Source organism: Chinchilla lanigera, unplaced genomic scaffold, assembly GCF_000276665.1.
Source record: "Chinchilla lanigera isolate Chin_1 unplaced genomic scaffold, ChiLan1.0 scaffold00011, whole genome shotgun sequence".
Lineage (NCBI taxonomy): Eukaryota > Metazoa > Chordata > Mammalia > Rodentia > Chinchillidae > Chinchilla > Chinchilla lanigera.
Genome location: NW_004955412.1, coordinates 14,207,745 through 14,235,042, shown reverse-complemented (window position 1 = coordinate 14,235,042; position 27,298 = coordinate 14,207,745). Strand labels below are relative to the sequence as shown.

General features: G+C 42.6%; 1 long non-coding RNA gene across 4 annotated transcripts in view; it reads left to right on the top strand.

The window, feature by feature from the left end:
- LOC106147854 overlaps positions 1 to 27,298 on the top strand; it is a 45,640-nt gene that overhangs the window by 2,094 nt on the left and 16,248 nt on the right. For 3 of the 4 annotated variants that reach the window (XR_001232862.1, XR_001232861.1, XR_001232860.1), the window contains exons 3-4: positions 8,288 to 8,397; positions 12,830 to 13,030. This is a non-coding gene — a long non-coding RNA (uncharacterized LOC106147854). Of the gene's footprint in view, positions 1 to 8,287; positions 8,398 to 12,829; positions 13,031 to 24,098; positions 24,142 to 27,298 lie in introns of those variants that run through there. The other variant, XR_001232863.1, reaches the window with a different exon arrangement.

Genomic DNA, 27,298 nt, shown 5'->3' with positions numbered 1-27,298 from the left:
CCTTGAGTGTCCTCTAAGTAGAATCATTGTCAGTGGCTTGTACCCACTCACAGAGGCCTGATCTGGGTGTGTATGGGAGAGTGGGTGTCCCCTCTTGTACCCACTTACAGAGGCCCGATCTGGGTGTGTATGGGAGAGTGGATGCCCCCTCTGTGAAAATGCCACCCATTTTCCCATCAGCAAGATCTCCCCACAAAAACTCACCTTGAACACAACCATATAGGCACTCAGTTTCCTAGCTCAAACCAGCTCCATTTCTGAATTTCCATTAACTTCTCTAAAGAGGAAATGTAAGCCATGCTGCAGTCCAAGGTCAAGGCACACAGCCTCTTTCCTGTAGTTTGATGCAGAAACAATGGAGAAACTGCAGTAGAATTGAATGTTAATTACAGTCTTAAAGATAATTAAGGCTTAGAGGAATTAGAGGAAGTGCTTTATAATAAGATCTGCCCATTGAAATAAAATGGACAGATCCAAAATATACAGTTTTGACTCTGTGGTCAAAACCATATGAAATTATCCTCTAAAGGAACATAAAGTTATTTGAGATGGACTGCTTAAATATGGAAGGCACACAGGCAAAAATTAAGCTTTATCAAGGCTCTTATCATCACCACCATGCTGTCAGATGGGCTGTTTCCAGGACTACTCTATTCAACCTCCAGAATTTGGTCTCTCCATCCAAAATATCCAGTAGACTCTCTTGTAAAGACAAAGAAGGGTTAGGTGAGAATGACCCAATCAATACAATGCAACGCACTACATTCGATTTCTTAATGGTTACTTTTAAGCATGAATATTTGGATGAGTTCAAGCAAGCAGTGAAGATGAAATTCAAGCAAGATCTATCAGACAACCAAGTTGTCTTTTCACCTATATTCTCTGCATCCACCCCCACCCCCAAATGGAAAGACACCTGCTACCTGAGGAGTGACTGGAGATTATGTAAGGAGGAGGGAGACAGGGGATCAGAGAAGGGAGCCCTAATGCTATGGGTCGAAAGTACTTGGGAAGTCTAGGACAAAAAGTCACCCCATAGGGCCACTCTGCAGGCCTTCCACCGTGCTATTAGGCATTCCCCGGTTGGATCACTCTTTCCAAGCATTCCACTGTTCTTTGCCTCTTTAATGTTCCACTGCTTCCACAAAGAATTCCAGACCCTCTGTAAAGAAGCATCAGAGGAGCTGGTGGAATTCAGGGGAAGGGTGTACAAATGACTGGGGAGATAGGAGACTAAGGACAGCTTACTTTCAAATTCCTTTGGAATTAAAAGATTTGATACTTTGGCTTGTCTTGAATTTTCTTCCCTATCATGGATGGAATTGGGTCCTCTCAAAAGTTAATGTGTTAAAACTTTAAACCTCAATGGGATTCTTTGGAAATAGAGCCTAAAGAGATAATCAGTCTTAACTGAATTTGTAAGGGTAGAGCCTTAATCCAATATGACTGGTATTCTTATAAGATGGGACAAACCTGGGTGCATGTACACTGAAAATGGTCATGCAGGGATGGAGCAAGAGGGAAGCTGTCTGCAGTCCAAGGAGAGAGGTCTCACCAGAAGCCAATCCTGCTGACAGTTTCAGTAGCTTTAAGAACTACGAGAAATAAATTTCTGTTGTCTGTACCACTCAATCTCTTGGCTTTGTTGTGGAAGCCTGAGCAGACTAACACATACTGGCCCTGCTCTTCCCCACCACTTCCCCCAGAGACCACAGCACCACAGTACAGTCAGCTGCATCCTATTTCTCTGCCTCCACAATGAAGGGCTGTAGTAGATCCTAAGTCACAGAGCACCTGGGATTCCATCAGCTTATGAGGAATTGTTCAACTGGAAAAGAAGAAAATATGTGGCCATTGATAGGTCCAGTGCACAGAGAGGTAAAACAGAATAAAATGCCTTTATTGTGGATGTGGAGAAGACCACAAGGAAAGGGAAAAATGTGGCTTCTAAGGATCTTTTGTGGGGTCCGAGGTTAAATAGCCCCAGGCTGGAGGCGGGGTTTAGGAGGCAGACCACCTGACATGGCAGACCAGGATTGGGTGGGAGCATGGGAGAAGGGAACAGGGTATTACAAAAAGGGAAGTAGGAAGTCGTAATTTGACTCAGCAGAAAAGGGTGGGGCTTAGTACATGGCCCCTAGTGGGCAGCACCCTATTGGCTGGATGCCATAGTGACTCAGCACCATACCACATGACCTCCAGCGCCATATTGGCTGGCTGCCATCGCAGCTCAGCAGGAATTACAGCGGGGCAAGAAACCAATCAGCCATATGCTCTGAATGGGAAATACAGCTCTCAGCTCACGTAGCACAGGGGATTCTGCTGAGTTTTAAAGCACTGTTTATGCACTTTCCAGACTATTTTTCACTTACTGCATTTACACTGAACACCTGTTAGGTGTCAAGAATGGTATCAGGTACTGATTCTTCCGTTGCCACGCATCCCTATCCTACCCTTGGTCCAAGTCAAATGCGATTGTAAACTTTTATTCACCCCATTTTTCTCTGTTCTGTTTATCACACACACTCTTTCCCTGGAGCCAGGCAATTTTACTTAACAGACAAAGATGACAATACTATGGAATATTTGTGAGAAAGAAATCAGATAAGATATATAAAAAGTTTCATACATTTTGATTCACAGAAAGTATCCAACTAGCTCTCTGAACAGTCAGCACATGACCTGTTGCCCTTTCCAAGCCTCACGTGCAACAGAGATGTGGGAACGCCTGCTCCATGCTATCTTATACCCAGATAAGAAGAAACAGGTTCTGACTTTCTTTCTTCTGTAGAAACAGGTTCTGACTTTCCTTGTGTCTTGGTTACTTTTCTCTCATTGCTGGGACAAAATACCTGACGCCCAAAATTAAGGAAGGAAAGGTTTATTTCGCTTACAGTTTGTGGAGGTTTTAGTCCATACTTGGCAGGTTACAAGGCAGAGTGGCACATGGCAGAGGGCTACAGCTCATGGCGGCAGAACACAGCAAAGCAACAAGCACAAAAGCCAGGAAATGGCCCCAAGCAGCCTCTTGCTCTCCCTTACATATGCAAACTATCCACCACAGGGCGGGTGTAGCTCTCACACCCATAATCAATCAAACTCTAAAAGCCTGCCCCATGACCACATGAGGCTTTGGGGGGGACACCCAGACACAAACCATAACACCTTGAAGCAGAAGTGTGCAGAGTTAGTATCTCATCCCTTTGAAGTTAGATGTGACCATGTGAAGAGCTGCTGGCCAGTGAGATGTAAGAAAAAGTATGGCATCAAACTTCCAGAAAGACTACTGTTTTTCCTTGAAAGCATTTTACTTTAGATTGAAAAATGAACAGCTTCTACACTGTTCATTGCAAGACACACAGTATTCATGAATATAGCGCTAGTCATTTAAGGACTTGTATATACACCTCAATTTCTCCTTCACGCTTTTTCTTTTAGAAAGATACTGTTTACCAAAAAGAAACTTCAGCAGTACAGGAAAAAATATGTTCCCAATAAATTTATGAAAACCTAAGATTCCCAACAGAATCAATATTATTTTCCTGCTACCACCACCTTAGTATAACCCCATGTTTATTAGAACACTAATATTTACACCCCAAGAGTACATACTTCAACAGTAATGGTGACTCTTAAAAAACAAAAAAGCAAAAAACTTCATTGTGGTAAATGTAATCTCTGCAAGTATTTTAACTGTCTGAAATAGGTAACTAATACTGGATTTAATATTATTTTATAAATAATTGTTTCCTTAGCAGTAAACATAAGTCCACACATTCACAGTAGTCTTACAAAATAAATACTGTGATTATTCACAATATGTTATGACAAACTAGTTTCAAAAAACAAAAGCTCAACATCTTGATAAAAATTCTGATCTGAATAAAATGCAACTCTAAAATTTAAAATTTCAGAAAGGCTACTTTAAAAGACCTAATTTTACCGAGAAATGAGCCCTTAGTTTTTCTCCCTGTCTTCCTTCCTATGGCTCACTGGGTGTCATTATGGGATATTATTTGGGATGTTATACGTATATGGGAGATCCCATAATTTGGGTGTCACTACTGGATCTCAAGCAGCCGTTTTGGACAGTGAAGTACTAAGAGAATTAAAAAAATGTTGAGGGTGGCAACAAGAGTGAGGAAGTTATTCTGAGTTCCCGATTACTCTAAGGAGACTCCAGACTAGCCCCAGGCTGTCTTTCTCTGAGCTTCATTTACAGGAAAGAATAAACCCTCTGTGTTTTAACCACTGTTATTTGGGGCTTTATATTGTAAACAGTCTTAACTTTATCTCTCAAATGCTGAAGATAATAATGCCTCATGGAATTTTTTTCAGGATGAAATCAGATAATATATGAAAAGAACTTAGTATATTCTGATTCACAGAACTCAGCTAAAGGTAGCTACAGTGATTGATAGTGATCATTAATGTTTCTTTGATTCACTGAAGAAGAAAAAGAGGGATTGATTCTTCGTCAGATCTGTCCGTTATCAGGAGTTTTCTACTTTCTCACTTTGGCTCCAGTGCTTTAGCATCTCCAGCATTTTGCCCTGATGACAGTGCCCAGCCCCAGTGGCTTACTCAGTCTGCTAATGCCAACACTGTCTTGGTTCTTTCTTACTCATTCTGTGCTGAGTTCGTGTACATCTCTACTCCCCTTGACACTGGTGCTCTCCCTGTCTGACTCCCACCATCATGCCCTCCTCAGACCTCTCAGGATCACCACACCCACCTTTTGTTTGTGCAGGGATCACTGCCACTTCAGAACCTCTTCTTCAAGTTTAACTTTTCTCAAATACATGCACAACTACAGTTTAGCTCCAGTGGCTAAGGCTAGGATGCACCTAACTCCTTTCTGATAGTGATTTTCGATGTGAGATTTTTTTTTGTTGTTGTAAAATCTAGTTCCTTCTATGTAGCAGACACCCACTGCTTCCGAGAGGCAGCCACAGGCACAGGGCACTGGTTCCTACTTTTTTGCCTGTGCGCATGCCATGGCTCCTCATGGGAAGGCTCCCTTTGCTCCTTTCTGGCCATACTGTTATAAGCAGCTGAGCTAGATAGAAATATTATAGGTAGTCAGACAATATTATAGCCTGGCCCTCCAAGGAGCCCAAAAGAAAGATACATATTTGCTGTGGGCCAGACCTCAAGACAAAGGACTAAACAAATGCACCCACCTACCCCCTAGGGATGGACATCAGGGATTGATATTCTAAATAAGTAGCTATCGCCTTGAAGAGTCCCTGACCCAACCCCGTACAGGAAAAGCCCCTGCTTTCACGCCCGCTTACTATGTGACTCGTGTCCCCGTTTGATCCCAACTTAATCAGTTTTACCTGAACAATTCTTACTGGCTGACCATAGTTTTGTCCATTTTTCTACTACCCTGGACCCACCTCACCTCATGGTTTTGCTCTATAAAAGTCCCTAGAAAATACAGAGTCTTGGGGTAACCCACTTGGGCCCCACTTCTGTCCCTCTCTTGGGCAGAAGCTTTCTTTCCCTCAATATATTCTGCTCTTAACCTCTGTCGTTCCTAAAGTTCATTCTTCAATTTTAGAGAACACGAACTTGTCCCAGATATCATTCAGGTTGGGAGATTTTACTTTCCTGTATCAATATGAGCTTGTGGTTTCCTTCCTTTATATTCTTCTACATTTTTAAAATTGTCTACTGGTGCACAACTTGCTTTTCTATACATTTTAGAGAGGTGATGTCAGTTTTTCCTAATATCCATATGTCCTCTCAGGCTTGGCTCCCAGAGGTCTTCCCTGACCCCCCAGAGTCTATGCCTCCTTTTGTCCTGGTTCTCACTGCAAGGAAAGGCAGTTCACCCTGAGATGCTTTGTATTGTTCTCCAGTAAGGGAATGTTTGGGCCCCTCATCTGCACTAAAAATAAGTCCACAAATTCTCACCCCTGAAAGAAGTGGAGCCTACTTTTCCTTGAACATGGGCTGTACTGAATGATTTGCTTCTAGGTGATGGCAGTGAAGTCCTGTGGCTTCTAAGGACCGGTGGCTTTCTTCCCTCTTTCTCTCTCGCTCTCACACTCCACTCCCTCCCTCCCTACTTCCTCCTCTTTTACTCTAGGGAAGCCAGCTGTGGTGTCAGGAGGGCACCCAAACAGCTCTTTGCAGATGCTAATATGGGGAGGAACTGAAGCTCTTGCCAATAAACACCAAGTAGCTGAGGTCTACCAACAATGGCGTAAGTCACATTCTAGAGAATAAAAGAAATTTAAGAACCAAGCTTTCTAATGAGAAATCGAAAACATTTTTGCCATCTTGACAGTAGATCCTGCAGCCCCAGTCAGGTCTCCTGGTATCTTCATGGAAGCCTCACAAGAGACTCTGAACTAGAAATACCTGCTGAGCAGCTCTTAGATCTCTGGTCCTCAGAAACTGTGGGAGGTAATAACATTTTTATTATTTGAAGCCACTGAGGTTTAGGGTTGTACCACAGAGAGCCCATAAGCTCATTGAGGACCACTTTGTGGCATCTTTCACAGTGACTTGTACAGGGTTGCTCGCCTGACAGACATATGTTAAATAATTATCAGACAGTGCTTTGACTGGGCAAAACTGCCCAGGAAATAACAGACTAAATAGACAGAGCTTTGAACAGGCTACAGCTTAGACATTCTGGGTAGTAAAGAGAATATAAAATGGTGAACTAAGGACAAAATGTGATATAATGGCGTATTAGTTTTCTATGGCAGCTATAAAAAGTTACCACAAACTTGGTTACTTCAAATAATAGATTCAGTCTGCTATACTTCTGGAAGACAGAAGTTGAAAATCAGTTTCACTGACCTAAAGTCAAGGTGTTAGCAAAGCTGGGGCTCCAGAGAAGGATCTCTTTCCTTGTCTTTCTGATATTCCTTGGCTTGTGGCTACTTCTTCCACCTTCAAAGCCAGCAGGTTGATATCTTCAAGTCTCTGCTACTATACCCACACCACCATTTCTCTTATAAGGGTGCTTGTAATAACATCTATCTCATCTGAATAATCGAGGATAATGTCTTTATCTCAAACTCTAAAACGCATCATGTCTACAAAATCCCTTTTACTATGTAAGGTAGCATTCACAGATCCCGGAACTGGGATGTTGGCGTATTTGTGGGACCTTTACTCAGCCTACTTCCGGCAGAAAAGTCCCGGTTCTAGGGTCTGACAGATTTGAATTCAGGTGTTCTGATTAGTACTTGTGTGGTGCTGAAAAAATAACATTAAACTAAGCCAAGGTTTTCTTATCTCCATAACAAAGATAATAAAATTTATTAAATGAATACTACTGATATATACAAGGACCTGCCACTTAGTGATTTCTAAAGAAATGTTAGCTCTTTTCTTCCTTTCTTGTATGACTAGCAGGGAAGAAACAGACCTGAGCTAGAAAGAAAGCTTTGTAACTAGTTTTATATAGCATTCATCATTTACAAGGCAGTTTTATATTTATTATCTAATATAACTATTAGCCTTATTTTACTGAATGGGAAAAACAGAGAGGCACAAAGATGTTATTATCCGCCAAAATCAGCCTGCTAGTAAGTGTCAGAATTGAGTTTTCCGACACTAAATCCTAAACAGTTTTCTTTTATACCACATGCATTTAGGTAGGCTGAAGTCATAACAGCTACCAAACAAACTAAATGAAATGAGAGAAGAACATCAAAACAGTGCCGTATGAATGAGTACAGAGCTGGTGCACAAGACCTTCAAGGGGATGGAAAGGAAAAGCAATTTGAGGAGCTAGTGCTGCTTAAAGCAGGCCCAGGTGGGCTGGCAGGAGACAGGAAGAGGGCAGACCTGCCTTCACTGTGGTGTAAACCTCTCTAATTCTCCTCCTTTCACAAAGGTGCACAGAAGTAGTGCTGAGACTTATCTTTGACCTTTGGTACCAAGCCAGCTTGGAGATGTGGCTAATCAGTTTGGCTCACCTGATGGGGCCCCATCACAGGAGTCAAATGCCAATCTGGATGGTATTGGGAGGGAGCTGTATGGCCTCATGCTGTGCCACAGCCTGGAGTGTCCTCCTTGGTCATCTGCCAGAATGAAGCCAGACTCAGAAGGTGGAAGAGCGTGCTGGGGGCTGAGTTTCACCCTAGACTGGCAGTGAGGGGACATGTCTGTCTGTTCACCAATGACAAAATAAAATCAATTTAAAAAAAAAACCCACATCATATTTAGCCTTCAAAGTCTGCAAATCTAGATGTGTTAATCTACACTCTTTAATCTACATTTTCTCACTTGTCTTCATAATATCATGCTTATTTTATAGAAAAAGAAATGGATGCCATGAAAGAGTGACCATTATTGGATGTTCAATATGCACTACTGAGGAGGGCTTCCAACATTATGTAAATGTAAGCACCCAACTTTCTCTGAGAGGTAGGTTTCCATACCTCCAGATGGAGGACTTAAAAGCTCAGAGATGTTAAGTAGTTTGCCCAAGGTAGACACCAGTTGACAAATCAAAATTCAAACATAAGGAGGCAAAGTATTTTCTAGCGGAAGATCTTAAATGAGAATGCCTAGCACCTAGAAAACACTTTGAAAGCAGTGTTGTTGACTATGATTGGTATTCTTAGAAAGGCTTTGGTCCAGTCCTTATCTAAGTGTCAACTGCACCATCTTGCTGCTTTAGGCAACTCTTTGCTTTAGAGTTAGGTGAAGACATTGCTGACTCCAAGCTCTTCTCCATTAAAAAGTACCTGTTATGACTTGTGTCTAGATGTCCCCCCAAAAACTCATGCAGTAATAGGTGGGGCCTCTCAGAGGTGGCTGGATTTAAAGTGTGTGATTCTAAGATTAAGGGTGTGTGTATCACTGAGTGCTTTACTGGAGAAACAGATATAACACAGGATGTACAAATATAAAAGAAATTACAAGATCAGCTTATGATAGTCAGCCAGAGTTGGATAGGAAGTGTGCAGAGGATGTCTGCCCACTGGAGACCGAAGGTTTCAGTCCAAGGTCTGGAGTTCACTGAAGTGTCCATGCAAGTCCATATCAAGAGGCCGGTGGGTCTACAACAGAAGCTGAAGAGTCTGCACTGGAAGCCAGGTGATGATGTCCAAACTAACCACGAAGACTGGAGCTCCTTCGAAGAACAGAAGCAGATCCATTCTTCCTCATTTCCCCTTTATGCTATCCAGGCAATGAGCTGTCTTAGGGTATAACACTGCTGAGCTGATTTAGGTTAAGCTTCCAGGCTTCTCCAGTTGACACAATCAACCAACCATTACAGTGTATAATTACTAAATTGGCCCGCTGATTGGTTGGCGTAGTTGTGGCAGTGGATAGGATATAATGAACAGAAAGAGGGCTGCTGTGGTTGCTGCTTGTCGCTTGTTACTGGCTGCTTTTGCTGCCTTCTGCCTGTGTGAATGTTTCTCCCCTGTGATGCTCCTCTGCCATGCCACCCTGCATTGCAGCCAACTGATTATGGACTGAAACCTCTACAAACTGTGAGTCAAATAAGCCTTTCCTCCTCTAACTTTCAGTTTAGGGTATTTTGTCTCAGCAATGTGAAAAGTAACTAAGACACTGGCCTTACTCCTATGGGAAGAAATGAATGAACTGCGTTCTTACTACCATCACACCATAGCATTAACCACTTTTCAGAAGGAACATCCCCCAGGAGGGATGGAGGCTATTCCCCTCCAGCTACTAGAGAATTTGACAAGCTCAGGGTGCAGCATGGAACGGTATGCAGGGTCTGCCTTTATGAAAGAAGCCTCACATAATTAGAGACTGGAGTGCCTCATATAACTATTACTCCCCTGAGGCCACCCCCACAGAAGACATGATAGCTTTTTCTGTATTATGGTCACAGCTGCCTTTGGAGCCTCCTCAGGCACCATGGATGTCCACTCATAGAACAAATATACGTAAACACCCCAAAGTCTCCTCCTGCCACAACAGACTCACAAGCTATGAAGATCAGGCCCAGAAGAGAAAACTGGGCCGCCCTCCTCTGACCAGTAGGCATCACACCTGAATGGATAAAAGGTTGATGGTGTTCAGGAACCGTGGCAGATGGCAAAACTTTAGGTGTTGCAGGGTCGACCACACATGGTCAGCATGTGAGGGAAGCCTGGGAGAAAATGAGAACAAGAACACTGAGAGGAAGTACAGGCTGACTGTGGCCAGAGCCCAAAGAACACCCAATTTGCAAAAAAGGAAAGGAGAAGAGGAGGAAAGAGGCAAAATCAGAGTGATCTGCATTGCAGGATGTCCCCCTAGAGCTTCGGGGCTAAGGCTACCATCAATGACGTGCCTCAGATGAGCAAGAGCAGCTGTTCAATTCATGTCTTCCTTGGCTAGTGGAAAGAGGCTGGGTCATTTCTAAAAATTCCACCCTGGTCAGCTGATCAGATGAGAGCTGAGTCAGCCCTGTAATCAGGGCCCTTGCCATGGCACTGAACTGCACCCTGCCCATCCAGCTGAGAGAATGGCGAGAGCCTTTTCTGTAGCCATGTCGGTCCTGGTATTTCATTTGGTCTCTCTGGGGAAGAAGGCCAAGAATCTTCCTCAGAGCTGGAGGGTGAGGGCTGAGTGTCACTGAGTGGCCTTGCTTGCTTTTCTAGTGTCCTAGTACCTGATCAAAATGCACATCTGAAAAAAAATAGTCTTGGATAAAGTACAGAAAATTAAGTCAACTTTCCAAAGGCTCTCTGAGCATGGGAGCTCGATCTCCTGTGACAACTGACTTCATTCTTTCTCAGCATAGACACACTTACAGTTGGTGGACAGATCCAGCCATCCTTCAAATGGGTCCACATGGGGACAGGAGTCTCGTGGCTTCATGATGACCTCCTAGAATGATTTTTCCCCTTCTGGTTTACTTCTATTTCAGTGTAAAGAAACAGCTCCCTCTTGGTTTCTCTCCCATTAAGTTTAACTTTAAAAAAAAACTTCCTAAAATATAGAATCAGAATACTTGTCATGGCCTAGAAAACAAGCCCAAGTCATAGCAGTGGCCTGTGATGTCCTGACTCCGGATGCCTGAGCCACAGATGGCGGGGACTGGCACGTGGCACTGTGTGTGGGAGTGGTGGGGAAAGGCAAGTGTAACCAGATGGGGACTCAGGTGGGAGAAGGCGGGCACAGAGAATAAACCCAGGCCAAAGTCCTGAGTGTTAAGGTGAGGGATAACCCCAATGATTTCTTCCTGCTCTGTTTCTCTGGAGAAGATAGAAATCCTCAGGCTGCTGCTCAGGGGCCCCACTTCCCCATAATACAAAATCCCACTCCCTGAGGAGATGATTGGGTCCCTAAAGTGTGGAAGACAGAGTTACGGTTGGAAGAGATAGGTTTTAGGGCAGGCAGAGTAAATCAAACTCAGGCCTCCACTGACAGGCTGAGCGACCAGGAGCAAATTGTTCAATTTCTTTATGTCTCCTTTTCTTCCTCTGAAAAAGGAGGGTGATGATATACACCCCAGAGGCTTGTTTGTTTAGGATAACCAAAGTTTATGAGTACATGGAAAAATGACCAGAGAAGGGCCTGTCCCATAGGTACTCAATAAAGTTTCTGTTTCACTACCCTTTTGTGAGGGTAGGGTCAGGAAGAGGGCCTGGAGGCTAGCCTCCGAGCAGGGTCTGCCACTGGAGGGGGCATGGCCCACAGGGGCCAGGGCAGAGACCCAACCCTGATGCAAGGACAACCTAGAGCAATGCTGGTCATTGGTTGGGTTCTGTTGGCATAGAGCCCCCAAGTCATCCACGAAGGCAGCCACAATTATGAGATATATAACATTTTACAAACTTCTAAGCACCTTCACCTCCATCTTTACAGTTAGCTTTACTCTACCCTTTGAAGTGGGTAAAACAGTTGTGTGTTTTATCTTTTTCATTTTAAAGATGAGAAAGTCAAGGTTTTAGCAGTTCATACAACTTGCCCAAGGTCACAGAGCTAGTAAGATACAGAACTGGGGTCTGAACCCATTTCCCTGGCCCCTAGTCTGGTGATTATGCTATGACTTCCTACTAATGAGTATCTTTTTGCCAAGGCAGGACCTGAGGTTGAGGATGAGCAGATAAGAACCCATCTAAGGTCAACCACCGCCTCTTGGTTGGGAGCTGACCTCTCTGGAGTGGCTTATTCATTTAGTGCTATCTTGACCCTTTCAATTAGCTGCCGGACTGAGCCAGGCCCGGGGGAGATGGACAGCGGGTCTTAATGGAAACGGGGATGCTGGTGACGATATGAACAATCTGAATTATGGTCTCAATTTGCACAAAGCCTGATGGATTTGCAATAACTCCAAACCAGGTCAAGTGTCTATGTCTCCTCTTTTGCTGATTTTACACAAAATCTCTCCATTTGTCAAGCTCTGACTCCTTCTGAGTAGCCGCTGGCCACCTCTTCCTCCCTACATTAGCAATGTTCTCTGCTGCTCCCTTCACAGCACTGTGTCCCAGGGAACCTCTGCAACAGGGCCCCACAGGAACTGAGGCTGCTACGGCACAGGATATTAGGAGCTCTGAGACCATCCAGAATCAGACAGTGCACACCAAACTGAATAAAAAGGCAACTATCCGCTGTCCAAGGGCCTCATCCTGTGGCTGTTTTTGAGTCATGGTTATGTATCTGTGATAGTTAACTGTGTCAACTTGAGTAAGAAACATCCAACTAAATTGAATCAATATAGTTTTGAGTGTGGCTGAGGGGATTAACTGAAGACAGAAGACCCACCTTAGAGCAGCTTGTCACCTGAATTGTATAAAGGAGCAGTGAAGAAGGAAGGCATTCTTCTGTTTCTTTGGAGGAGCTCCAGTCTTCACTTTCAACTTGGACATCACTTCCTGTCTTCCAGCACAGACTCTTCACCTCCAGCACAAATCCTTCAACTTTCTGGTGTACAGCCTTCAGCCTTCCATCACTGATCCTTTGGCCTCCTGGTCCTGACTCATACAGGACACTACAGTGAGCTCCAGGCCTTCAACTGGATCCTTTGGACCTCCAGTGCACAGACAGACCTTCTGCATGCTACCACACCCTCTCTGTGGTACCCACGGTAAGCTAGTCTTATAAATTCTTATATATTTGTATATCTTAAAGTAAACCTGTTCCTCTGTATGCACTGACACAAACCCTGACCCAATGGGTTTGTTGTCAAGTAGTTCCTTTAGAAATGTCTTGCCGGTCAAAAGTGTTCCAGGTCCTTTATAGCTCAAACAAAGACTTGGGTGAGACAAGTCAAAAACAATGCCAAAAGTTTATTTGAAAATTGTGGGGTGAAGGAGTAAGGGAAAAACTAGCTCTGCAGAGCAAATCTGGGCCAAAGAAAGACAGGAAAGGATAAAAGCAAAAATAAAAGTGTATTCTGTGTCTAGAAGATTCAGAGTGGTCTACCGCAAAGATTCACAATAGCAGGCTCCTCGGCCATCTCATCTCTTTTATTCCATCCACATCTCATGGGAGTCCATGAGAAGTTCCACATAACAGGATCATGGAAATTATCTGGCATTCTGTTTGGATCTTGTCATTGACAGGCCAAACTTTGTTCCAGCCAGGTTTGCCATGCTTCCTGTCCTATATCGGGTCCATCAGACATAGAGGTCTTATGGCTATAATTAATGGATTTTGGTATACAGATTGCTCTTCCTGTTCAAAAACAGCAGATGAGGTTGGAACAGTAGTCTTTTGGGCAGAGGAAATGGATCAAATCTAAGCTCTCACCTCACTAGTTGAATGACCATGAACAAGTTGCTTAATTTACTTATGCTTCTTTCCATTCCTTTTAAAATAAGGATGATGATATTCACCTGTATTAGTCAATTGTTCATTGATAGAACAAAATACAGTGGTACCTTGGCTCATAAACTTAATTTCTTCCACAATTCTGAAAAAGATGGCCACAGTCATGTTTGTCATCTGATGCAAAGTGCACAAACAAAAACAAAATTTTGCCAAACACTTGTTTGTGAACCAAACTGTTCACAAAAAAAAAGCATTCATGAACTGAGGAGGTACCACTGTACCTGACACAGAAAAACTAAGAGGAAAGGTTTATTTGGGCTCATGGTTTCAGAGGCTTTGAGTCCATCATCAGCTGGCTTCAAGGCAGAAACATCATAGGGAACAGCATCATGGAGCAAAGTTGATCAACTCATGGTGGCTGGGAAGCAGAGAGATTGGGTGGAAAACACTGGTGAGATCTGATAGAGTTACCACATTCAATGTGCATATCTTATACTAGCCTGGCCAAAGTACTGGAAAGGACCTGTGTGGGCCACTGGCGCAAACTCCTACCTGATTTGCACCTTTGTTTCACAAGTTCCCTAGCAAGTGACCATTCTGCTTGGCTTGAGTGACTTTGAGGCCAGGACAGCAGTGACTTTATAGGGTAATCCATGCCAGCTTTAGGTTGCCGTTATTGTTCAAATGTTTTTCTTTCCACTGAGGAAAAAAAAAGTATCTCCTTATACCTCCCATCCTCTCTATTATCTATAGAAAATAAAAGCTAAGAAAGTAATTGTTTATTAACTTCCTTTTTGTGTGCTTTGCTTAGGAACTTATTGCAGCATCTCTCTCTTCTGAAGGGAGATAATCCTTGGGCTACTCTACAGTACTTGGCTAGGGAACAAAAACTCAATTCATTTGGCCCACACTAGGAGCCTTGAGCACTAGCTTCTGCCACTCTATGTGGCATCTTGGGCAAGTCTGTCCAAGGTCTTGTCTTCCCTCTTAACTCCTGGTGTGAATCAATTTATATAAATTGCTGGATAATCCACAATTTCTCTTTCTCACCTTTCTATCTTAAGGAGTAAGTCCATTATGATCTTCATTGTATGGATGAAGAGAAGTTAAGTAACTTGACAAAGATGGGGTAACTGATGGAAAGATGGCAATAATGCATTTTCAGCTCAAGTTTGTCTTGGTCCCAAAATATGCTCTTAAGTTTTATGCAAAGATCCAATACAGTCTCAAAGAGCCTAAAATCTAATAGCGAAGGGGAAAACCAAAACCTGCAGGATAATGAAGCAAAGCTGCACAGAAGATGCTACTCTGTGCTGTGAACATGGCCAATGCCTTGATGAGAGATGAGAGAGCAGTGTGGGCCAAATGAAGGAAGGAAGGTGTCTTACAGTGATCCTTGGAGGACAGGGAGACTGAGGCCAGAGCATAGATGTGTTTAGTGAGTACTGAGCAGACCGGAGATGTAGAAGAGTGACTTAGAGTATGGAAAGCAAAAGGTCTGGAAAGGATGCTTAGATACATTATAAAGGGCCTTGAACGCCATGGTAAGGAATGCAAAGTTTATCTTATGTTCAGTTTGGAAGAAGGGCTTTCCAGCTGGAAAAAGCACAGAAGCAAGACTGATTATGGTGTGTGGGATGGAGAGCTCCTGGCCACCTGGAATCCATGACCTCCTTGACACTCAGCATGCCTTGTGCCGCTATGGATCTCAGTTGAGTATACGAACCAGAATATAGAGCTTTAGTAGATAAAGAGACTCATTAACACTTCCCATCTCCTGGGCAACAGGAAGTTGGAAGAGAGGAAAAAAGAGAACAAAGGCAGGCTTTGGTGTGACAGAAGGCAAGGAGGTACAACAAGCCAAGCCCTCAGTCCTCTGAAGGCTCTGGATGAGCTCAGCTGAACTCACCAGAATGCATTGTGGGGTGTAAATGACCCCAGCCTGGGGAGTTGGGAAAATTGCTGGTCAAGACATCATGACCAGGGTCGGGGGTGTAGCTCAGTGGCACAGCGCCTGCCTGGCAAGTGCGAAGCCCTGAGTTCAATCCTGGTACCAAAAAAAAAGACATCATGACCAACTTACTCCTGAGCACTGCTCCTTGGGTAGGTGCTCTATATGAGCTTAGAAAATCTCTTCTCATGGAACCTGAGATGGGTGCAGCCAAGCCAACTGTAGCTTGTGTTTAGCTACTGAAAGGGCGAGGCTGGTGAAAGTGGGAGCTGTGTTTCCACAGCTTGGCTTCTCTTCTGGCAGGATCTGAGGGTGGCAGTGAACTGAGCAGCAGGTGTGGCAGCTGCTGCAGGCAGGCAGCCTCAGCTGACCCAACAGGAAATATCACACACTGGCTCCAGAGATGGTTCTGAGATAAAGGCCAGGGAGCCCCATGTTTTGGCTGTCCTAGCAGCACTGTGCCTCGTGATGCAAAAGCAGATGACATGTTCAGTCTGGGAAGAAACAAGTAAGACCTGGGAAGTGGGGTGGGAAGAAGTCACAAGACTGAAGGAAATCCCAGCTCAGCAGCAGCTAAGCGCTGTAGGAAGACACTGATCAGTCATTCCTTGGAAAGATCAGAAAGTCACTGTTTTTTCTGACCAGAAGAGTGGGACATAAGCACCTGAAATCATTTGTTCAACACTTCACAATTTATAAAAGGCTTTTGACTTGCATTGCCCCACTTGGTCACCACCATAGCCCACTGAAGTAGATTAAACAGATGTTACTTTACATTTTATAAGATGAGAAAAATGGCTCAGTAAAGGCTGTATCTTGCCCAAGTTACATACTTCATGAGCAGCAGTGTGGAGATTCCCCCAGTACTTTTCTCTTCACAGCCCTTGATTCTATACAAAACCATGTGACCTACTCTACAGTGACTATTGGGTTTGCAAGACAAAAGAGAAATGGTAAAAATAAGAATCCCAACTTGTCACTATGGGAGTACACTGATCTTACATAAGAAACTGTTAAATAGTTTCAGTGTAGGTTACTCTCTTAGGTCCCAGAAAGGAAGAGACTCAGATCTAAAGGTGAACTGAGATACACTAAATATATTGCATGGGCTATGTATGGTGTATATCCTCATTAACATTCATTATTCATCCATTCATTCTACAAATGTTTCTCTAAGTTAGGCACTCTGCCAGTCATAGGAACACAATGAGAAACACAGATGACATAGCTCCTACTCTCACAGAATTTTAATCCTAGTAAAGATCACAAAAATAGGTAAATAGCCAAAAAAAATTAAAACTCTGCATTATGCTAAGTACAATGAAGGAAAGAAATTAAGGACTAAAGTAGAACCTCAAGAGAAAGAGGATATGTTCTTGAGATGCTGTGGATAAGGATGACCCCTGAGAAGAGGTCTCACTGGAAAAGTGAAAAGAAAGCTGCTATGTAATGAAACCATGGAACACAATTCTGGGCCAATCATATGGCCAAAACCACAGGAGGGGGGATCTATGGAGTATTTAAATAAGGCCTGAGTCTCTGGAACAAGCCGCATGGGGATGTGGAACCTAGAAAAGGGGAAGATCATAGACCAGACCATTGTACCAGCCAGGGAAAGAGCTGGCTTTCATCTCATTGAGAGGTTTTATGCAGGCAGGTGATGTGATTTAATATATCTTCTTAAAAGGTCATCTGTATTGCTGTTGTTGGATTGGATAGGTTGGGGTTAGACAAAGGAAAGAGTGAGGAATAGCTTCTGGAATTCTGATGTAGCAGATAGGTGGGTGGCAGTGATATTTACTGAGTTACCGCAGATAAGGTGAGGACAGTTTTGAGTGAAGAGGTGGAAGTAAAGTCTTCTCTTTTGGACATATGATGACACGTCAGTGGGATATTCAGGAGAAGATGTGAAGTAGGTAGCTGGATACGTAACCTCACACTCAGACAATAGGGCTGGGCTGAGTTTATAAATCTGAGAACTGTCAGAACCTATGTGGCATTTTAAAGTCATGAGAATGAGACTCTCTGCAAAAAAGAATGTAGACAGGAGAAAGAAGAAACTTTTGGTTCAGACTCAAAGAAGTCCAGCACTTAGAGGAGGAAAATAGAGCAAAGCAAACCAGAAGGAGTGGGGAGGGGGTTAGAAAGAAAATTGGGGGTCAAGAAGTCACAGAATCCACCAGGAGTTTCAAGTTTCAAGAAAGAACTAAAATCCACAGTGTCAAATTCTGCTGAGAAATCAAGATGAGAAGTGTTTTGGCCGCCAGAAAGCTATTAGTGACCTTGAGAATTTCAGTAGCATGTGGAAGCAGTGGCCAGATGAGAATGAGTTCACTAGAAAATATGTGAGAGACTAAACAACTCCCCCCTCATTCACCAACATAAATAGTAGATAGATTGCACTGGAGTTAAAGAAAGGTTATTGTTCTTGATTTTTTTAAGTTGGGAGATGCTAGAGCAGGTTTTCATGATGTGAATGATTTCATAGAGTGGAAGAAATTAATGATATAAAGACACATGATGTAACCAAAGAAATACAGTCTTTGAGAATAAAGAGAGACAGAACCAAAACATCTAAGTAAAAATTGACCTTAAATAGGGCAGAGATTCTTTCCTCACTGCAGTAGAAGGAAGGAGCCCATGCCAATGGCAGTGAAGTTGTATGTGCAGTAGGGAGTTGATCCTCAGTAGTTTCTATTCTTCAAAAAAAGACTGAGGTTATCAAATGGGAATGAGTGTGGAATAAGCAGATGGAAGGTTTAAAGAGAGAGAAGAGGCATGAAATGATTATCCTGGGAAATGAAGAGTAAAGGCATAGAAAGACAACATGGAGTTGCCAGGCACTGATGAGTGACCAATTGAAATGTACTATCAAGAATTAATACTTTAGTCACTTTATGCCATTAATATTTAGCTGCTTGGGAGCCAGCATAGAAAAGGAAAGCAGCACTGAGAAATCCAACAGAGGAGTTTTACAAGACAAGTTCAATGGAGGGAGACAGGAAGAAAGGAACTGAAGCTACTTAGGAAGTCATTATAATGATAGAGCTCAGAATTTAGGCTGGGCGGGGTTGGGGATTTAGCTGAGCAGCAAAGCGCCTGCCTGGCAAGCCCAAGGTCGTGAGTTTGGTTCCCCGTACCTGAGGAAAAAAAAAAAAAAAAAAAAAAGAACTTAGGCTGGGGTAGGCAGGAAGTAAAGTTAAGCAGGTGTTGACATAAAATGGGAAAGGAAAGAGGTCAAAAGATGAAGGATGTAGTAGTTGACTTCTCATCACTATAACAAAATACCTGAGACAGTCTATATTATAAAGAGATAGATTTATTTTGCTCACAGTTTTGGAGGCTAGAAGTCCAACCAGCATGAAACAGGCTCTTGCACATCATGTCAAGAATATACACATATATCTAAGTTGACTTTCTCCCTCTCCTTATAAAGTCACTAGGATTGAATCATGAAGATTCCACTCTAATCATTCCCAAAGGCCCCACCTCTAAACACCACAGTGAGACTAGGTTTCCAACCCACTTCATATCATTAACATAACACTCCATGGATTAAACTCCTGCATGAGTTCAAGGACACAAATATACCCAAACCATAGCACAGGGTCTCCATGAAGCCAAAGAGCTGTGATAGAGGAGGTGTCTGTGCAGGAAAGGTACAGGAATACATGAGTTGGAAAATTATGTGTTTGAAATCCAGACTGAGGAAATGATAGAGTCACAGGAATGAGGAATAGAAGAAAACATAGCTGAATATGAAAAAGTCAAGGAGCAGAGAGGTCAGGGTGCTCAAGGACTCACCTCTCTGCAAAAGTGTACTTATGCTTTGTTTAGAAACAAATAGAAGAGGCATACAAATATGTACCTTGACACAGACCCACCATCCTTAGTTGCAAATGCCTTGCTTGAGTTAAGATGCTCTATTCCAGAGTGACTCAAACTTGTACCATATGGGTGTGCACCTACCGGTTGTGGTGCTCTTTATAGAACATCATGAAATATTGGTATATTAAATTTAATATACTTCAACATAAAATTTTTTGCAATATCCGATATCATCTAAAACCAAATTCTAGTTTAGATAAGTGGTGTAGCTGGTGTTAAAGGCTTAATAGGATGAAATTTAAAGTGGAAAAAATTCTGCCCATTAACTTACTGCTTTCCAAATACCAATAAAAAGGACTCATTTCCTATTGGTTGTTTTTTGCTGGAGAATGGTGTATACCCTATGCTCTAGTACATGGATCTCCACCACTCTGAGAACTAGAGCAGGGACTTCTGGCCTAAGAGAAGGAAAAGGTGAGAAACTCCATCCTGAGGACCTAGTAATAAAGGAAAACAGTTTTTCCTCTTCTTCTAACAAGGGAGTCTAAGAAAGGTTTCTAAGAAACAGCACAGTGGCCCCATTTATGTTTCTATATAAATCACATGATAGCTTTGGAAAATTGCCAGAATCTTCATACCTGAGACTAGGTTGTTGATTTATAACTTAGCTTCTTTCTTTCTTTCTTTCTATTTAACTGGTGGTTTTTAAATTCCTTAAAATAAGAAATAAAACATGCTTCAGGAACAGTAGGAAATAAGGAGCTGGAAAAACATGCCCTCCTCCAGAGACAGTCTTAGAAAGTGCCAGAGAATGATGTCAGTGAGCTAACTTCAATCATTTCCAGCCAATTTCTATTCTCCTTGGTCCACTCAAATGGCTTATCTGAGTTGAACACTCTGTAACATGCAGCAATTAAAAAAGAAAAGAAGCCTATTTATTGTAATTGTGCATGCACAAAAGGAAAAGATGGAGAAGGCGTCATCAGTCTAGCAGCCTCTATTGTCTATTCTGGGTAAAAGATGATCCCAGATCCAGGCTTACAAGCGACCTGATGCAAGAGGCTAAGAGAACCAGAGAAGAGGGATTGGATCCGGGCTCCTCACTCTGACAGGCTGAGTCCAGTACCAGGATATGTCAAGCAACCCAGGATATAACCAGTGCCAGTGGCCTTCTTCCAAATCCCTTCTTCAAATTGCAATGATAATTTTATTTCTGGGGGTGTTCAATAAACCACAACAATCTTTTGATGGTTTATATGGACCACAGGAAATAGTTTTGAGTTTACAATGCCTTTGGAGCCATTATTTGAACCCAGGACAATGAAAGAACCTTATGTCTATCTTTTCCCCAAATAAGAAATATTTAAAGAAAAGATCTCCAGAAACAGAGTGCACAAAGTGAAATTTCTCTTTGTTCCTTTTAACCCCCCAAGGTAAGACAATCACAACAATAATTAGAATTCTGAAAAGTATTCTCTACTCAAAGAAAGAAAACTCCAAGAGATAGAACCCACTGTGGCACCTATGATAAAAGACAAAAAGCAAGCTAAATCCCTATAACTTCAGAGAAGAAAGGACAGGTGGTCTGAAATGCTGCTTCCCAGGCTGGAGGCCTCTTGGAGTTCTCCCAGCCATGATGATGATCGTTGTGGAATATCTACATCCGAGACTTGATGAAGTAGCATGAAGCAGCTCTGGAAAGAAATGCCTTTCTCAATCCCTGTGAAAAGAAAGCATTACCACTTGATAATTCACATTGTCTAAATGCACCTTAGGGAAGCCAAGGGAATCAGGTATCGAAAATTTGACAGAAAGGATAGAAATTTAGAAAAAGCTTAGAAGGTGATGAGATTTGGGATAAATGGGGAAAGGGCTCTTTAGCATGACTAAAGGAGATAAAGAGGGTTGTAGGAGATAAAGAGGTACCCATTGCTGAGACACAATGCCCAACACCAACAATTTAAAGGAGAGGCTTAATACGGCTCACGGTTTCAAGGTATTCCATCCATAGTTGGCTGGCTGAACAGTCCAGTTCAAAAAACAAGCATCATGGCATAAGGGTATGGCTGAGCAAGGCTGCACAGCTCATGGCAGCCAGGAAGCAGAAGCAGGAGAACAGCATCAGAGAGAAAGGGACCAGGAGCCAGACATAGAGCCCTCCCAAGGCCACACCTCCAGGACCCACCCAGACACACCCACAAGTGCACTCTACCAATCCGTGGGGTGGATCCCAAAGTCAATCAAGTTGACAGTCTACCCTGACTGCCACAGGGGTCACTGTCTCCATAATGTTACTTCTGTTTTCCTGGTTTCCTGGTTTCTTAGTCCCATTTTTTTTCTTAGATGTCTTTCAAACTGCTTCCAGGACAGACACCATTAACAACACGACTGCTGTTACTGTAAGATGAGAACACTACAATCATTTTCTGGTTACCTACATTTAACTATGTCCACTTCATTTTCTGCTCAAGCCACAAGTGGTATAGGCTTTAAATTAGTGTTAGGACTCAAACACACTGTGGGAGCACCTTGGAAGTAAATATTAAAACTCCTCCAAGTGAGTACATTTGCTTGGAGTGTTGTCGGAACTCATTCTGGGGAAGTGAAGAGGCGTGTGCTAAAAGACTGCACAGCAAGAATGTTTACCTCAGCACTTTTTAAAGTCATGGAAACTTTAATAGACTTCATGTCCAGTAACCCGGAATTGGTCAAATAAATTGTGATACATACACTCATAAGCTAAAATGTTAGGTAATCCCTAAAAATAATGTTGTAGAGAAATATTTATTAACTTAGAAATGGATTCCCAATGTGTGTTAAATGGAAGAGGAAGACCACAAAATACTATTCAAAGAACATGGTGTATATGTTAACTCTAAGTCTATGAATAAAACAAGATAAACACTAATATATTAACAGAATCATGAGATTATGAGTGTATAGTAGTTTCAGTTTCCTGTTCTGTCTGTATTTTCAAATTATTCCATAGTGAAGTATTTTTGTAATAGGGAAAAATGTTTTCCTTAAAAACAAGTCCTCCTCCCTCTTCCTCATCATTCTCACGTCTCCTTCTCAGAAGCAACATTAATTAATGGTTTCCTGAGTGACTTGTCAATGGTGCTCTGTGCATGCAGAAGCCTGAGTGAACAAAATTTCTTTTTATTTCTCAAACCTGATTCAAAATAAATCTTAACCAAAAAAGTCAGGAGACACTGGCTGCTGAGGAAGGAAATATTCTCAGTTTACTTTTCAATTGCCTCTGACAAGCAGAGCTCAGACCAGGATGAAGTGAGTAAGGCACTTGCCTCAGGCACAAAATTTAAGAAGGTGCCAAATACTCAGTAATTAAGATGAAGAATATGTTAAAATGTGAAGTATTTTAAAAGTCCAAATTAGTGTGAGTAACTCATGAAGAAGAAAATAAAGACAGAACCAGTGTTACATTTTTTTTCCCTTTTGCCTCAGGCTCTAATATGGCTCCATATGGCACTGTTACTCTCAGTGACAAGGAAAGAGGAGCTAGGAGGAGAGAATGTTAGAGCAAGGGGAAAGAAGGAGTGGCCTGACCTACACTGATTATTCACTCTGTGTCAGGGACTGCACCTGGCTCTTCCCATACATCGCTGTGAGGAGATGGAACCCATCTATCTCACTCATGATGGTTCCTTCTAGGAGGAGGAAGCTCCTCAGGGTAACACTGTCCTCCTCTCCTGCGCCAGGGAGAGGAGTTCAGGGAGATGGAAGGAGTTCCTTAACAGCAGGTTTAGGAGAAAAATTATGTGTATATAGCCACACTCTTTCTTCTCTCTTCCTTAGAGGTTATCTCTCTCTTCTGCAAGTATGTGGGAGCTAGCAGCAACTCAATATTTACTTTACATTCTCAGAGAACTTCCTCCCTCAGTCTGGAGGGAAGGTTCCTGGCAGCTATGTTTGTACGATGTACTTTTCTTCCTGTTCATAGCAGATTAGACCCAGAAGACATCTGACTGAGCAGGGGCAATTAGTCTCTCTTTTGAATTTTGAAATTATAATCCAAAGAGAGTAAATTTGGTCTGTGTGGAGATAGGACTAAGAGAAGCCAGTTAAATCTCTATGATTGTAACAGTGAATCCAGGAGTTAGGGGAGGGCTCACTATTTCAGATAAATGCAGTCTGTGGCAACTCCAACATGAACAGAGGTACAGAAGCAAAAGATAGTGATAGGGTATGTTGGTTCCTTTTCTCTCATGGCTGAGACAAAATACCTGATGCCCAGAATTAAGGAAGGAAAGGTTTATCTAGTTCACAATTTGTGGAGGTCTCAGTCCATACTCGGCTGGCTCCAAGGCAGAGTGGCACATGGCAGAAGGCAAGAGTTCATGGTGGCAAAAAACAGCAAAAGCAACAAAAGCAAAAAGGGAGGAGGAGCAGAAAGCAAGCCTCTTTCCCTCCCTTACACTGTATTCAGGCTACCCGCCCCAGGGCAGGTGTAGCACTCAAACCCACAATCCTAGCATTGGACCATGACTCAATCATAAACTCTAGAAGCCTGCCCCATGACTTCATGAAGCTTTAGGGGGACATCTAGACACAAATCATAACATAGGGTCTTTACAATTTCCAGGTCCTGATTCAGAGGCTTCAAGAGCTGTGTTCCTGCTGTTGACCTCCCACGTACTTAGGTAAGGTTCTTTTTCCAAGTTTAAACTGGCTTGTGTTGTTGCCTGATACTTGCATCTGAAGAGACCCAACACAGTCATCACTGTCACTGTCAGCATCGTTATTCACACCCACCATCATCATCAGACCAAGACCCTGCAGACTTAGGCTCCCAGATTACCTTCCTGTGTTCTTCCATGATTCTCACACAGAACTTTCCTTCTCTGGATGACTTATTCCCTGCATACTTCTCCCTGTCTGACACTTTTACTTCCTTTCCCTTAAAAATATCCACCACCCCCCATGAATAAGTACTACTTTGCATTAACTACTTCCAAGATGTGTTGGTCAGTGTAAGTAATACTAGCTATAAGAGCAACCAACCCAGCCCTGGGGATGTAGCAGCATAGAGACTATCTGGCAAGTGTGAGTCCCTGAGTTTGATTCCTGGTTAAAAAAAAAATCTCAGTAACTTAATACAGTGAACTTTTATTTCTCACACAAAATCTAGTATGGATGATCCTAGTCAGACATCTGTTTTAGTTGGCTCTTGTCTAGTGACTCAGAGACCCAAGTTCCTTCTAGTGTGTAACTCCTCCACCTTCTAGGGCTCCATAGCCCTCCATTTCTTGCCACATGGTTGGTGCATTAGTCACTTTTAAGTTGATAGGACAAAATACCTGACATCCAAAACTTAAAGGAGATGAGGTTCATTTTAGCTCACAGCATTCAGTCCATGGTGGTTGACTCCGAGGTAGAAATGGCACGAATGAGGAAAACACATCCACCAATGGTAATCAGAAAGTAAAAAGAAAAACGAGGAGTCAGGAAAAAGCACACACTTCTGCGGTTACACACGCACGGTTACACACACGGTTACTCACACAGTTACACATACACTGTAACGTGGACTCTTCTCACAAGGTCCTAACTCCCATCAGCACATTCTAGCAATAAACTTATTGGAGGATTAACCCACTGACAAGTATAATGCCCCCAAGATCTAATCAAAAGCCCATCTTCTGAACGGATGAAATGTTGGCAGGGTGGAGGAGGGCATTTTAGATCTAAATCTGGACAGTTGGGAATAGGAATAGAGACCACAGAGGATCTCATTAAATGTTTTATTGCTATGCATGTCTAGAAGTACCACAGGTCATTCAAACTCACATTCCATTTTCCTAGATGCAAAAGGAGGTGTTAAGCTTGAGACACTTCTAGCTAAATAAAGGCACCTTGAGACTATACTCTCAAGTGAAATGAATAGGACGCACAAGTTTAAATATTACATTGTTTCTCTGGTATGACAAACCAAAAGTGTAAATAACGACCAAAATGTGTAACAGACATTGGGAAATGGGAAGAAAATGTTTAAATGAGAAGGGGAACAAGGTAGGGGGATTGAGGAAGGAAAGAAGGGACAAGAAAAAAAAGAGAACAGAAGGAAAAAATGGAAACAAAGCTTTTGTAAATAAGGAGAGGAAAAGGGGATGAAGGAGAGAAGGGGAATGGGAAAAAAAGAAGCAGCAAGATACATCATGTACAGGTACACATTCCCTATGCTAAATGTGATCACTATCTATATCTAAAATGTACCAATAGAAAAATAAGTTTTAAAAAACAGTTGTGGAATGTTGTTGACTATGTTTGTTGTATGTCTGGAAAAAGAGGAGGGCAGGTTCTGTGGCACAGGGAAAGGAATAAGGTCTACTTTTAGAGCAAAGTACATTTCATCCAGTTCTATAAATCTGAGAAAGCCGTTAGCTCTCATTTTTCTTATCCTGTAAATTCACTACTCAAACTGTGCCCTTTGTTTCACAAGAGGGGCTCTAGCAGCAGTAATTGCTGGGGAAGCTGGTACTGGCTCCTGAAAGCCAACGGTTAGATTTTCAGAAAATGTGTTCTCCTGTTCTTCATTGAACCCATTAGCAAATATTAAATGATGATACATAAATTATCATTAAGTAAACTATAGCAAAATAAAGGTAGTAAATATAATGAATTTATCACTGGGTTATTTTACCAGATTGTCTTCTTATCTATATTCTTGACTTGTTTGCATGAATTGTCGGTTTAGTGTGAAAATTGCAGGCAATGGTGCTGTGAGCGATATTCCGGCTCTGCATTCAGTGATGTCACATCTGCAGCTTGAAATCAGTGGGCGAATTCATGCCATAAACATCTGAAAATGCTACAGATAAAGTTTCCCTCACCCCAGAGCGAGCTGTTAAATAGTTAGAGGGTGGGATTGTTTGCAGGGAGAGGGAGGGGCTGTGAAAAGAAGAGAAGAGACGCAGAGGTGGAAATGCCCCAGAACCATGCTCCTTCCCATCCACTTGGATCAGAGCGGACGTGGTCCTGTGAGATGTATATACTGGCATCCATGTAAGCTTTTGCTTGATAAGGATTTTGGAATGCTTGAAAACAAAATCTTTCAAACTCCCGGACTATAAGATTTGTAGAGTCCCTTCTTGCCCATTCATTCTTTCCTTCCTACTTTTCACTGAAACTTTACTGATGCTTATGTTGTACAATACAGACAGAGCAACAGCCTCTTCGAAGTCAATTATGATATCAGTTAGTGCTCCATTCTCTTTCCAGGGGAGAGGAAAGTACAATACCATGGACTGGGTGCCTATAGACAGATATCCTCTGATCATGTCCATCACACTTACAGAACAGGCAAATGGAAGTGTAAACCTATCCAGGTACCCAGAGGGAGCAAACGGATCTTTCCACCACTCCCCCTGCTCATCTCACCATAGCTTGAGCGTTCATTCAGTAACATTCACTGAGCACTTACCTTGTGCCTGGCCCTGTTCTAATGCTTGCTGTACACCAATGAACTCCTAAAGAGGAATTAATCAAGTTTGGGCTGATTAGGATTTGACCAAGAGAAGATTTGACCCAGGAGTTGTATCTCTGGCTAATTTGATTCTCTCCTTGTCTCCTTGAGAAGCATACACCATTGATTTTCACACTATGGGCAGGAGAGAGCTGTGTAGCAGATGAATGCTGAGAAAGAAGCGTGAGTTTGTAGAAAGTGAGTCACACTGACTAAAGTACTCCCTTGCTAGGGGTGTAGCTCAGTGGTGGAGTGCTTGCCTAGCATGTTTGAGGCCCTGTTCAATCCCAGGGTGAGAAGGGTGCTCACTAAGAATAAAG